Source organism: Rhynchophorus ferrugineus, unplaced genomic scaffold, assembly GCF_030347505.1.
Source record: "Rhynchophorus ferrugineus isolate W39M unplaced genomic scaffold, kcgeb_rfMv2 rfM9, whole genome shotgun sequence".
NCBI lineage: Eukaryota > Metazoa > Arthropoda > Insecta > Coleoptera > Curculionidae > Rhynchophorus > Rhynchophorus ferrugineus.
In genome coordinates, this window is record NW_027472588.1 from 9,178,303 (window position 1) to 9,193,669 (window position 15,367).

A 15,367-nucleotide genomic window follows, 5' to 3' on the forward strand; every position below is an offset into this window, starting at 1 on the left:
AACTTTTCTATTACCTTCAATGTAATACTATTTCCTCAGCTATATATATATATATATATATATATATATATATATATATATATATATATATCAATAATTTTAATAGCAATGCAAGTAATTTGTTGAGTACTTCCTCTAGATAATATATATACCCATTCAGTCGTAAGATATGGAAAATCATTTTTTATTTTAAAGGAACCTTGGCTAGGGACCCAATTTTGCGGAATTAAAAAAATTGTTCCATATTACTCTTTTATAGTTCAAAATATATAGGAAAATATTCTCTTACAATATTAATTTGTTTTTATATGGATTCTAATGAAATTCTTCAAAAAGTAAAATTAAATTTTATTTAACCTGAACTCATATTCGTTCAGTTGTAGCCAGGATACAAGCCGAATTAATTTTGTAAACTCGAAATTATGAAAAATTATCTGTATCAGAAGAAAAACAAGGAAAATTACGTACTAACTTTAAAGCCATTTTATATTGTGCCGAAAAATATTATGACCATTAAAATATAACGAAAATTCGCATCGTTTTTATTGAGTACTGAGTTTCTAATTAAGATGCAGATCGGTTGGTTAGAACGACTTTTTAGGTGCGAGAGAAGTCGTCAAATGAACCATTTACTGGCAATATCGTCTAAAATGGAATATTCTGCTCGGGTTCTAAGAATTCTGTTTATAAGAAAGTGGATTAAAAATATACAGTTTTACAGTAATAACATTTTTCAAAGCACCATTTTCATTTTCATTATGTTTCTTATTGTTCATTGTTCTTCCATCATTCATAACGTTTTTATCTTCTGTTATTGCAACTTCTAGTTCTCTCTAGGTCTATTGATGCTTTATTTATTGCATATAACCTATTTATTATTATTAATTTATTCTGTCATATTAATTGTACCTGCTGTAATAAGTAATAAATAATCATATTAATAATCAATCGCAATGACTGAACAAATTCATTAAGACAGACCTCTATATTTTTATCTTCAACATTTTATCTTTTATATTTTTCAATAACTCTCATAGCTACAACTTTTAACTGATTTGACTGATCTTGAAATTTCGACGAGGTCAGTGGACGAGGATTATCATGCTGATGCCCATGCCTAGCAAAGTTCCTAGGTTTCGACTCATATAGGAGACTATTTCAATAATTGTTTACTATTTGTATATCTTTTATCATTGATCCTTTCTGCAGTTCTTCAGCATTTCGAAACTTTGTGCCAAACAAGCCATTCAGAATGGAACTGAATAAGTGATAATAAGTTTGGTGTGGCAGAACTTCCTAATCAACTGTAACAATATATCATTCAAAAATTTTCAATGCGTGACCGAGTATGTTCAAGCGAGAACATGGCCTCGCTATTGTTGGTCTTTTTATAAAAATATTTGCATCGATCCCAACAAGTGGCAATTCAAAAGATAGAGCATACTTTCCATATACTTCCACTAAAATACAATGACCATAGAGCACTATTTATTATATTAAAATAATGAAAATTCTTCAAGTGATCTAAAGTATGATGTAACATAAAGTTGAAAAAAGTATATCAATAAAATATTTAATAACAACTCCTTTTAAATAAGCAAAATAATAATTAAATGTCATTATTTACCAACAATAAACAGCCACAATTATAATAACAAGACATTTCGAATATGCGGTGATTAAGTATCAAAGATATAAACAAAATTAAATACGACGAATTTTAAAATAACAATTTCATATAAAGACATCTTACGCGGAGGGTCTTGATCATAAGGCGTAATCAACCAAAATTACCTGTGTCAGATGACAAGATAATGGTATATACAAATGAGAAAAAACAAGCCCTCCGTTTAGGAAATTAAAAGCCACATTTTTATTCCCCCCCCCCACAATGGAGGTAAGCGGAAAAAACGTTTACAATTTACGTATTGTATTTTCTATATTTGAGCAACTTTGACGAAGTCTCTGTATCGGGAAGCAAAAAAAAAAACGTAATTGATGAGCAGAGAAAAATCAACACATTAATAATTAGCGTCATATCATGGGAGTGTTTTTATTTATTCGTTCTCCTTGATTAATTAGTGCTTGCCAGGCTTTGAAATGGTCTTCTATTTTATACATGTCTTAAAATGTACCGAGACGGCTTCTTTTAATAAAATACAATTGCTTTTATTACAATACGAACATTATTTTATTTATACCAACTATTTTCTATTATTATCGAAAATATATTTCCATTTTTCGAGTAATACGGTCAAAAATTTCCGGTTGTAATTTTAATTTAATATTATTACCTTTAGTGATTCAACTTATAATGATAGAAAAAAACTAATTTACTTAAGCTAAGGTTATAAATACACTAAACTATTTTGTGTGGTTTGGTTCATTTCTATCTTGATTTCCTGGGTCTTGTATATTCTTGCTCTTCGTTGGTTACGTAGCAATATGCATTGTAGTAATTTATCGTAAAACTTTGCTTTGAGTGTTTTGGATTACTAGTATCTTCCGACTAACTAGTACAGTTAATTAACTTTGAATTTAATCTGCTCTGCTTTTTGTCTGACATGATGTTTCCAATTCAACGTACCATCGAGATATATTCTGAGGTATTTAGTTGACTCTACTTGAGGAATTGGGCATCTGTCAAGTGATATAATTAAGTTATTGTCAATTCGCCGCAATGCAAAATTAACATGGACAGATTTGGAGCGATTAAGCTGTATTTTCCAATCTCTAGTCCATTTGTATACCATGCCTTAGAGATACATCTCGTGCTATTATAACTGTATCGTCAGCAAATATTGCAAGTAATATTTCGTTTGTTGTTGGGATCAGTATACTACTAATCAGTATATAGCAGATATAGAAATGGTCCCAAGACCCTACCTTATGGAACCTATAGGTTTCGAAATAGGTTTAAGTGTTGAGAATGCCCCTTCATAAGGGACTTCATAGGGAAAAAATAGAAGACGTCTCCTCTTATCGTCCTATAAGCCTGTTACCTGTGATCTCTAAACTTTTCGAAAAACTATACTTTAAGAGGCTCAAAATAATCGCGGAAGAGAGAAATATTAATCCATAATATCAATTTGGCTTCCATAATAAACACGGAACAACAGAACAAATACATAGGTTAATCAAGAAAATTAATAAAATTCGAAATGATAAAAAATATTGCTCCGATTCATTTCTCGATATATCTCAAGCCTTCGACAAGGTGTGGCACACTAGACGGCATGTTAAATTGAAAAAGCTTTTACCCCATACGCATATTCAACTGCTGAAATCATACCTCACAGATAGACATTCTATTGTCAAACAGGGCGACGAATATATTGACTTACATCCAACATACTCGGGAGTTCCGCAGTGTTCTTGTCCCATTGTTATATTTATTTTATACAGCCAACCTACCGACTTCAAGAAACACTACTGTTGCAACATATGCTGACAACACAGCGGATTTATCATCACACAAAGTCGAATTGTGGTTGAAAACGTGGCGTATCAAAGCAAATGAGACAAAATCTACCCATGTGACATTCACCCTTAGTGACATAGCGACAAAACGCAAACAGTTTGGGCTTAAACTAAGACAAATGTATTGACTGGTTTTGCTGTATAAGTCAATACTTGGGCCCGTTTGGACCTATGGTGATGAACTGTGGGGTACTACTAGCAAATCTAACATATCTATCATCCAGAGGTTCCAGAATAAAGTGTTGCGAGTCTTCTTAGAACCCATAACGACTACTCTGAAAGACTTATCCCATTGTACTCGCGAAACTGTTAAATGTGCGTGAGGATAGTGTAGTGTATAAGCGCAAACGCAAACTACCATACGAACTGATTAATAGACACATAGAGTGAGATTTAATAATCTTTAGAATAAGTTAGAATAGTATCTAGAATAAGATTCAGATTATAAGGTGTACAGCAGATCACTTACTGAAGTGGTCTTCCAGCTCTCAGGATAGTGATCATATATAATCAGATAGAAAATCATATAACAATAGTTATTGCCCACGAGCAGATTGTTGAAATTCTAAGAGATTAATTTAAAAAAATATATTGTATTGTATTCTCAATAAATGTCCATTTAAAATGAAAAAAAATCGGAATACATGAAAGCATCTAATACTTAGCAAGTACATTCATCCAAATGGAATACTTAAATAAAGGTATAACATTTTTTCTCTATTTAAGTACCTAGATTTTAAGCAAATTGAAATATGAAATAAGTGCGTTGTTTTTCCGTGACCTATATTTTTTCGTTTGATGAAAAAGAGACGTAAAACTTCCATGAAAGATAAATATGTTTGTTATACTTTCTCGCACTAAAAGTGAGAAAAAATCTAACGACAGTAGAGCGACATGTAATACATTTTTCTAAAGGTTTCTCTTTATTGGCAGACGCGTCTTTTTTGCCTACCACAAAGGATCTTATATACACATAACTCTCGACAAAAGTTCTATGGTTCAATCTAAAAAAAAGGACGATACAAGAAATGTTCGTATGTAACATTAAACTTAGCTCAACTTAAATATAATAAGCCTCTTGTGATGGTTACAAATAAGACATTAATTAAATCCGAGGAAAAATATAAATTTCGGTCGGTAATCCACTGTTCGGTTATTAGAGATACTGGGAATAGAGTTTTCTGTTAGAAAAAGTCTAGACTAGAAAAAAATTACATGTATTGTTGGGAAAATCGTGGTTTATCGATAGAAATTAATAATACGTATTTTTAGGAATGTTTCAAAGACAAAGATAATTCTCGTAATATTTCTTGTCGACAGTAGGCTACAGGGAAGTGAACAAGACGTAATATATGATAGGCGATTGGTAGTTGGTCATAGGCGTATTTAAATAAAGTGAATAACATTTATGTTTAGTTTCGTTGTGTTTGACGATTTGATTGTTTACATATCCGTATTCCATCGAGAGATACATTTTGCTAAAGTTTCTCGTTGAAAAATATTTAATCTCGATGATTTTTAACGAAATGAATTTTGAACAACTTAACTCAAAATAAAATCAAACTTATGTCAATAGATACTTACTACGTAACTCAGATTTACTAATATACCTTTCTTCTTCACTGAATAACTTAAAATAATAAAATTAGAATATTTTAGTTGTAAGTGTTTACTAAGAACACAATAAAGTCTATATCGGAGATGATATATTTCAATATCGAAATAACAGCATTGGTCTTCACACTACACTGTCACTACTCATACCATATTATTATTCAACATACGTGTTTAGACTTAACATTTATCATTAACCTCTAGGAGAAATGGCACCAATATTGATATAACTCTACGGAACTTACTTAACATACTCTACGAAATAGTGTTAGATATCCAGTTACATTTTACACTGCTTGTCATTATGCGAAGTTTCAAAATTACATCAAGACCACATACCACATCTAGAATATATAATTTGTTATGAAATTATACATAACTTGATGGAATTTATCAAAATGAGCATGTGCAGAACAAGCCAATCATATAATACCTCTGCTTCACTTCCCTGTAGCTTGTCCACAGTATTGTTATCCTTTAATTTTTATGAAACCGTACATTTTCACTAGATGAAGAACACATTTTTAGTAATTTTTCCTATATTCTTTAAAAGAGCGCCATTTATAGTTTTCTATTTTTAATGTATTTATTTATGATGATTTTACTCTCATAAGGAAAAAGAGACTTGTGTAGAAATAAGCCTGGTTTTTCCCATCAACTAATTCATAACACATTATCTGGCAACGAACGTCTTTAATAACATTTTTCTGATGACTTAACTGGTTTTTTTGATTACCTTTTTAATATCTTGTTCAACACTTTCAATACCCATTTCAGTTAAATAATCATTATTACTTATTGAGTTAACATTTCCAGTGGTGAATCCTTTTAAAGAAAAATTATATTTAAACTTCCATATAAAAGGTATTTTAAATATTATTTCATGGGATACATGTCAATTTTTCAATAACAAGTGGTTACGGATAGATAGATGTTAATTGTTTTACTTCTTAGGGTTTATATTTTTCGAATTATTAATTAATAAGTCTTGGATCTTACAAACAATTATATGGTTATTCCTCTGCATCTTCATTCAGCTTTATTTGACCTTAATTTCTCGCTACAATGACTTTTTAAATGATAGTTAATTTTTGACAAGTTACTCCAAACTATACGTTTACAATATGTTATTGCAAAGTTGTTTCTTTCATACATTAATATTCGCTTGTTAATATCACATGAATAAATGAAAAAATAACCCCCAGTGATCCACCACAGTGTCAATAATAAATCATTGTATGTACGAAATCGTATATACGTTGATTATGTGTAACTTGCTAACGAAATATAAATATCGGAGAAGTTAGTAGTTCGCACTAAGATGTGATAAACTATTCTGATATTAGGATATATCCATTAAATGTTGTAATAAGTTTTTTTTGGTAGCCAGTCTCATTTATAAATCTCCAAACCGTTTTGTAAAATATGTCAATCAAGCTCAATATTCTATAGAACTCAAGACGCAGTAACTTTTGGTTGAATAAACAAATTACTCAGTCGTTGTAGCTAGAATATTCTGTGAGTTGTTATCTTTGAAATGCGCTGTTGTATGAATACCTATTTTTGGAGATATACTATTTTAAAGCCCTCTATTAGGAAAAACGTATCCCTTAAACAATGTAATTTCTTAAAAATTACTTGTCTTATTGTCTTATCCAAGTCAAACACTTATTGATTACTGATCATATATCACTAGACTTCTAATGAAAAGAATAACACAGAATCATATATATAAATATTGTCGACTTTTATCGTATAATACTGATTGCAACTCGATAAAATGACAACTGCACAGAAATATTTTATCTTACACAAGATATCACCTATAAATTTGATAAAACAAAGTTGAAACGATATATTGAAAGCTGAATTGTCGCAAGCAGTTGAGATAAATTGTTAAGACGTGAAAGTTTTTAAAATATCTTGAAACAAATATATGAACCGAGAAAAGATGCAGTCTTTGCCAGGATGCAAAAGTTTCCCTTTATATATAGGAAAAGTTTACGTCAAATCACATTGAAATTGAGCCGCTAAAGCAACAAATCGGATGAAAAATCGTCGGTTTAACTTATTGTTAGTGGCGTTTCTATAGATTTTCGCAATTCTTACTACAGAATATGATATGAAGTCACTGATATTTTTAGAACACAATGTGAATTTAATTGGAGTTTCAGCCAATATATGGGTTTTAATATCTAAATATTTACAAACTAACTGCTTGCATTGATTCTATTTTTTTTGCAGATCCAATAAAATTTAAATAACCCGTTTTTTTAGGAAATCGAGGGTTTTTTATGCTCGTAATATATTAACATAAATATTTACTTAGTCCAAAACGAAATCAGCAAAAAACAAGTTTTATTGATTATTGACCTTTTTTCGGTTTTTTCAAACTTCAATATTCAATGCCATAGATAAATACAATTAATTATATAAATGTATCTAAATGTCGGTGTAATATTTTCGTATAAGATGCTGTAAAGTTCTATACAATTATTTATATATCTGGAGTTTAATATTTCACGTAATATTAGAAGGTTTTTTTGTATATTGTACAGGCATTAGACAAAGCAAGATTTAGATAGGCACGGAAGATGCTAAACTTGGCGTGTTTAAGGAGCAAGTGAAAAAACTACCTTTAAATGTACCATATAAATACTGCCCAATAGGGCGTAAATCTAAATTATCATTAGATTCAAGCTGTATAAGTTAATACTTAGACCCATTTGGACCTAGGGTATTGAATTGTAGGGTACTACTAGCAAATCTAATATAGACAATCCTCCAAAAGTTCCAAAACAATGTGTTGCGAGTCATCGTGTCCAACAAACTTATTCTGCGCGATATCCCCTTAGAACCCTAAGAACGAGTGTGATTCGGAGTGTTAGTGCGAAGTACTCTGAAAGACTTTTACTGCATCCCAATGCACTCCCCAAACATTTAAATGTGCGCGATAACAATGTAGTGTATAGGCTCAAACGCAAACTACCATACGAACTGATTAATAAACACATAGAGTGAGATTTAATAATATCTAGAATAAGTTAGAATAGTCTTTAGAATAAGTTAGGAGAGACTTGTTGTCTTGTTAACGTTCAAAGAGATTAATAAAATATATTGCCGTGTGCCTGTACATCTAATTTTTTGTTTCGTTGGTTCATTTCTGTTCAATTTTAGTTTAACTTATTTTTTATATGAAGGAAAAAATAATTTCAATTATTGTAACAGCTAGTGTTGCTGGCGAATAAAGTAGTTAACAACGAAATGAGAACAGATAGTACGACACCTGTCAGTTTATGATTACTATAACTAGAGCATTACAAGAAAGAATAATATATTTGTAACGGTAGGGTTTGTCAATAACAATTCGAAAGTTAAGATCAGAATCAAACACGTGAATTCAGGAATGTTAATTTGAAATGATGGTGAACAATTGATGCTTTGAATATTGACATTTAGAGTAGATTTTTGAAGATGAGTTGTGGTATAACAAAACGTTGATTATCAGACCTCATTTGGAATTTGAACGTAAAATATGCTGTTTTAGGAATATTTTTATGTTATGGTTTCTTGTGGAAGGCATTATTGGACCGTTTCCTTTTCCGACGATATAATATTATTATGCCTATCACTTAATTGTTACAAATTGTTGTTTTGTGCTTAACATTATATTTAAAATGAAACATTTTTCTGAACTTTTGGCGTTTCGAAAAGGTTTAATACAATAATTTAATGATATTGCTTAAAATTATATCTCTAATATACAATCAGGACGAGCGCGGGATACATACATCAGCATATATTCCTAAATTAAATTTAAAATGAAGTTACTTATGCCAAATTAATATTAAACACTTATACACTTTATAAATTCATGAGGTTTGGTTCTCTTCAATCTTCTGATTTCTCGCATATTGTTTAGTAGTTGTGGTACTACTACATTGCTCTCATTTCTAACCTTATTTCATATTCATGGTGTATGATTCAACACACTGATATATTTAATTTAGACCAATATATTTAATTTTAGATGAAGTTTGAGTATCTTCCGACTAACCAGTATAGTTCTTTGATTTTGAGTCTAATATACAGTATTCTATGTTTAAGGTAATATCTAATATACCATCGAGATATATCCTGGTAACGAAATGAGAGCATTTCGGTAGAGAAATGTGACAACCGCTAAGGTTTTTATCATTTCGTCACAACGCGGAATTAACATGGACCGATTTGGAGCTATTAACCTATATTTTCCAGTTCCTATTTGTGGATATTGTTGATTGCATATATACTTTTTATATCGCTGTATACAGAGATATGTCTTTCGACATAAATATTCCGGAATTATTCCAAGTACTGCTTCTTTTGTTATTATGACATCAGTAGTGTAGAATAGTTACAGGGATACAATTTTACGAATGAATCAATGTGTAGTGTTCTTCACGTCTTGGAGAAACTAGAAAGTTTGATATAAAGATTCAATAGGTGATGACCTAAAGCGAAGCTTAGACTTTAACTACAAATGATCCAGATAATTATCTTTAATGCAAGCCACCTTAGTATGTAAATTTCGTTCGTCATTCCTTCAATGGTTTTGTCGTTTTTTGTCACAATAGAAGTCTAAGTTTATGAAAATTAAAATATCCAAAGCTTCGTGATATCAACAGTAATTCTTGCATTAATTTCCGAACATCCTATATAACAAATAGTCAAAAGAGAAAGAAGATATTAAAGCTTGGCGAATTTTAATAATTCTCTTCGAACGTCAAATATAATTTCCCGATATAAAAAATGGATTTACCGCTCTGGCTAACACTAAAATCAATCTAAAATCGTGAGCCTCAATTGCTTTCAGATCAACTTTATATACGCCACACATACAATGTTAGAGAGAAATTTGATAAATGACAGGCTTACGAAACAATTTTTTTAAATATACTGTATAGGCTGAGGTTTATAAAAAAATAATTCAATCAATAATGACTGAAAATTAGTTTTCAACGTAAAATCTCCATTAAAAAAAAGGAAAAAAACTACGGAAACTAAAATAGTATCCTATGGATTGAAGCGGTTGTAAACAGGAAATTGGAATCATTTATATGTCATATAGTATCGAAAGTTCTATACTATAGTAAATAAGATAATATGACCGATGACAAATTAACTGGATACATATTTAGCTTTATTCTATTTCCATATTTTATTATTATATTATTAAGTGTTCATAATATTTTCTACAATCTGGAAAGAGTTACGTCTCTGGAACGTTTTTAAAAACCTTGGCATGACAAATAAATTTCTTCGACTAACAGTTATGAAATAATACTTATAAAAAATTAATTACACAGGTCTTCGAAAAAAATTTATATAACCTAAATTATGTCACGTAATCCTTATTTTTTTGGTGTGAATTCGGAAATGATTTTCTTTTTGCTATAGGATGACACGTTTCTTGACAATTTGGGTAAATATGTTAAACGAGTTGTTACACTAAAATGAAAGAGATATATATTTAAATCTAATATATGTTAACTAGAACACACTAAATTATTTTCTTTGTCACAAGGAGGTTCCTCTTGAGACTGGCGCTCGGGGAAGAACCTGGAAGGTATATCGAAAGCATGTACTAGTAGCCTGATATCATTGAGGTGCTCCATTTTCCTTAATATATTTTTTCAATCTTTATAATGTCCTGGTGAAATTACTCACCTTGCTATTCCCCATTCACATCTCTCACATTTTCCAAAAAGACAATTTACTTTTAGATATATTTAGAACATCTTTTTCGTCAACTATGTTTAATCTCCCATCTTGGTTTTACGTATTTTCATTTTTTCTGTTACATCATACAGATAATCACAATATATGCAACTTAACATCTATATCCATTTGAAAATATATATATACTGAATATCTTCTGATTGCTGAGTGTGTTCAATAAATTACAGCAACATCTATGTCAGCAATAGAACTAAAAATTTGGCACAATTTTTGTTTCTCATCTTTCATAGGAATAGAACCGGAATTTTATGATTAAATTAAAGTTTATCTTTAAAATTAAATTTTGCCAATAGGATACACTGGGATTACAGCATCCATTAACAATGACAGAATGTTCATCATTTCCATGTTTACCATCATCATGTTTGAGAGAATTTTTGTTCGTTCATTACCTCCACACTAGTATAAAAATAAAATCAGATTATAGTTTAAATCTTTCGCACATTCCAGCTTTTCCGCCATAATTAATTCTTTCTGATTTGCTTCCTTCTGGTTTTTCTTCTCGCTCATATCACTCTTCGTTGCAAAAAAATTCTCCTCGAAATCGAGCCTCACCAAAATAAGTGATAAAAGCTGCTTTTGAAATGTTAAATATAAATTAGATAAAGTACAACATCAGATAAAGACTAAGCTCAGCGTTCATTTAAATTAAATGAATAATTTAATTAATCATAATATTCTTATAGAGGCAGGAACCTGATACAGTGATTTTGTAAATTTGCATCAGTGGGCTAGATGTTGCCAAATGTATAGAGGCCTACATGGAAATGTTTAAATGGCTTTGCCTTCATCAGATATTGTGACTTGGATGCAATAGATCCCATATAATCTCAACCTTCACCTCCTTCACTCCTATATTTTTTCGGTTACAGTTGTAGTGAGACAGTTTACTTTATAAAAAAACCGACATCCTGAATGTCTTTACATACTATAATTTTGATATTATTTTCACGGCACTGGCAATTATACAAATTTAAATATATTTTTCATTTATAGTATTAACCAATTATGCAGTCCTATCTGCATATCGCACTTAGTGAAACTACTTCATATTACCCAGTGTTTTATATTATTTAATATAAATAAACATTTCTCTCTTAGCAATCTATAAAACATTTACTTTAAACGCGTATTGTCTGCCGCTAATTTTTTTGTTAAATAATAAATAATTATATAAACTTATCAGGGATAAAGTAAACCTCAAGTTAACAAAAAATTACCACCTAAGCATTACTCTGATTAAAAACCAGGATAGGTGGAAATATATAAAAAATAATGTTACTACAAGTTACGGACAATATTGATAATAAAGAAATACGTCGTGACAGTTAAAAAAACGTCAACTGTATTGCATTTAATCAAGTTGGCCAATCAACGTTCAATAAACAATAAAAAGACAATTCAGAATTTGTTAACTTTCAAGACGCCCTAATTAAGATATATTGTCCTCAGATGTAACTTAATAATCTTATATAAACATATATACTTGATATGCAAGTGGATCTAAATGATGGAATAAAAAAAAACATCAAAGTCAAAGATATTTAAACCTTAAAAATAAATCCATGATGATATATGTATTTTCTGAGAAAAAAAAATTAATATATCAAAAAATAAACATATAAAATATCTAACATCAAATAGATAGAGTTAAATAGCCCGAGTAAAATGTATAAGACCAGCATATCTCACTTTTTAAGTACCTTTCAAAATTATAATAAATAATAATGTTATAAAAAATATAATATATCATTTTCATATTTATATAGATTACAAAATACTTAGAGTTAGATTAATTATTTATGTTGGAATAGTCTTTTCAAAGTGATAAAATTGCAAAGATATGTATAGAATTTTTGATGAAAGTATCGCAAAGTTAGGTAATTGTCATGACGAATCCTTACTGTTTGTAGGTAAACCTAAAATTTCAGTTCAGAAATTGACCATTCTCTTAGGGTCAAATACCTAAGGCATTATACAGGATTAAGAGTTAATGACTTTGAAGTTTAACAGTATCAAGACGAATACGGACGCTTTTCTGTCTTCTCCATTCAACAGAAACACTTCCCAATAAACAGAACCTTTATAATCCTGTGGGAGCGTGACTCGAGCATCAGAACTAATGCCATTTTAAAGATAATTTAGTTGACTTGTTGCAGTAATCTGCTGATCTTTATCAGTTTATACGATGGTTGGGATCAACATACATTCTAAATTGAATAGAAATATGATGGTGTTGACATAATGTATACGTTGATTTATATATCTGTAAATGTTGATGTTTATTTATTTTTGTTGATATATTTTGTCAGGACAGGAGCTTGATAAAGAGTAAAATTGTTTCGGCCATTCATAGTACATTATTTTGATGCCCAATCAAAATAAAGATGATAATACTAATGAATTAAAAATATTTTCGTATTAAGAGTTAAGAGTATGTACAAATTAAGAGAAAAAGAGTGGCAGAATATCATTACCATTTTGGTAATAATTCTCTTTTTTTAGCCATGAGCCTTTTCGCTCAGCCATGATTAACAGGCTTAAGCCGTAACAGGATTATTTTTAAACACTGATATTTTTGTCTTCAAACTCCATTTCAACATGAACTTCCCAATGGGTTTTATTTTTGTTGTTATGGTATGTTTCATTGTTATAGTACATACATTCTCAATGGAGTTCATGTTAGTAGAGTTTCCAGGCCACTCCAACAACAGGAAAAGAAGAAATTGCAAAAGACCGAAAAATTTTAAATATCTAAATCGATATTTTATATACTGAGATAAAGCAACCAAAAATCAACAAAATGTGGCTGTTGTATTTTATTGCATAAAAATCAGCGTTTTGTTTTTTTTAACAGACATCCTTTGAAGGTGAGCCTTCTTGACTTTTCCATTCCTGTAACCTGAAATGAAAATTCTATGGCTATCTGACATATAAACGGTGACGAAAAATATATTCATATGGATATGGAAATATTTCTAATTTATTTGAAATTTAGTTCTTATATCTTTAATTCTTCAGACTGTTAGGAGATGAGCCTAAACCTTACTTTTGAAATATGCCCACGGAAAACTGTCCATTGTGGATAAATCAGCAGTTTGCTAGATGGCAAATGAATATTTATATACTTTCAAGTAACACTTTTTAACAAAATAATATCTCACTGCATGTCTGAGCGTATATGGTTGCGCCATACCAGTGCTAAGTGATTTTTGATGATTGTAATGATTTCTAGTGCTTCAGGATCTAGTTAGTGTCGTCTTGTTAGTTAACGGAGCTGTTCAAATTATTTTGGCACTGAATTTCTTTTATTATTGGACTTTGATTTGACTTTCAAATAATATTCAACTAAGAAACATATCTGAGCAATTTTGGACGCGTATTTCGAGATATTTCTCACTTTGAACTAATAGTAATGGGACTGGTAAATCAGAAGATCGCTAAAGCAAGAGTATTGAAGTTAATGGAGAATATATTGATGATAATAAAATGTATTTATAGTTTTTGAGATAGAATAAGGTCTTGATCTAGATTAGTAGAGGAAAATCATTTGTTGAAAATAAGTTATATAAATGAATATATGCATAATATTTTTTCAACAATGTTTTTCTTATTTGGGCTGGGTTTAAAGTGCGTGAAGGTAAAATATTATTGTATAAGCAAGCAAGTATTCAAATGACTCACGGAAACCTAACGATATACAGTAACGTGCTTTCCTATGACAATTTAAACAAACTACGTTTCAGATATTGTCATCATTAAATTTATTCGAAACACTCATTCAACTGTCAACAATCCTTTGAACACCTACATTGTTAAACGCGGTGTGAAAATCTTATTTAAACGCAATAAGTTAAGCAATTACAAACATTCGGAATTAACTAAACTTCCGTTAATTGCTGCTGAGCGATGAGAAATCGTCAGCTATTATTATTGCAACCTATCAAGACAGAGCTGAACCGTAAAACTCAAAAAACAAGCGGTTTTATTTATAATTGTTTGAAGCTTTATAAATCGAGACCTTTCAAGATCGCCAACATTGTATTTATTTAATAATTAGAGTATTTGTGGAATTGGTAATGCGAAAATCAACGTTCTTTTGTAAAATAACATTGTTTGAATTAATGTTATTAAGGCTTCGGTATAAATCTTTCAGGTATTGATCGGTGTTAAATAAAATATCATGCTATTATTAAGTATAATAAACATTTAAATAATTTATCATAGCTCTTAATATTGTGATTCATTTAATTGTAAGGACCAAATTTATGAAAGCTAGTGTAGTTTAGTGTTTTTGTTACTTTATTTTAATTTTCAGTGATAAGTTAACATGATTTGAAATTTAAATAATAAAAAGTTCCAAAAGTTAAATTACATAAAATAAAAAAAAAAAACTTTTAAATCTGCTGCTGAATTAGGCCTTCCTTGTTTCGAATTTATGATATTTTGAAATTTTTGATCTTTTTTTCCGTTTTAATTTAAAACAATTCGT

At 29.8% G+C, this 15,367-nt stretch overlaps 1 protein-coding gene across 1 annotated transcript in view; it reads right to left on the bottom strand.

Annotated features, from left to right (window-relative positions):
* The window catches only part of LOC143202029 (calcitonin receptor), a 305,666-nt gene that overhangs the window by 53,005 nt on the left and 237,294 nt on the right, over window positions 1-15,367 (bottom strand). The window lies entirely within an intron of this gene.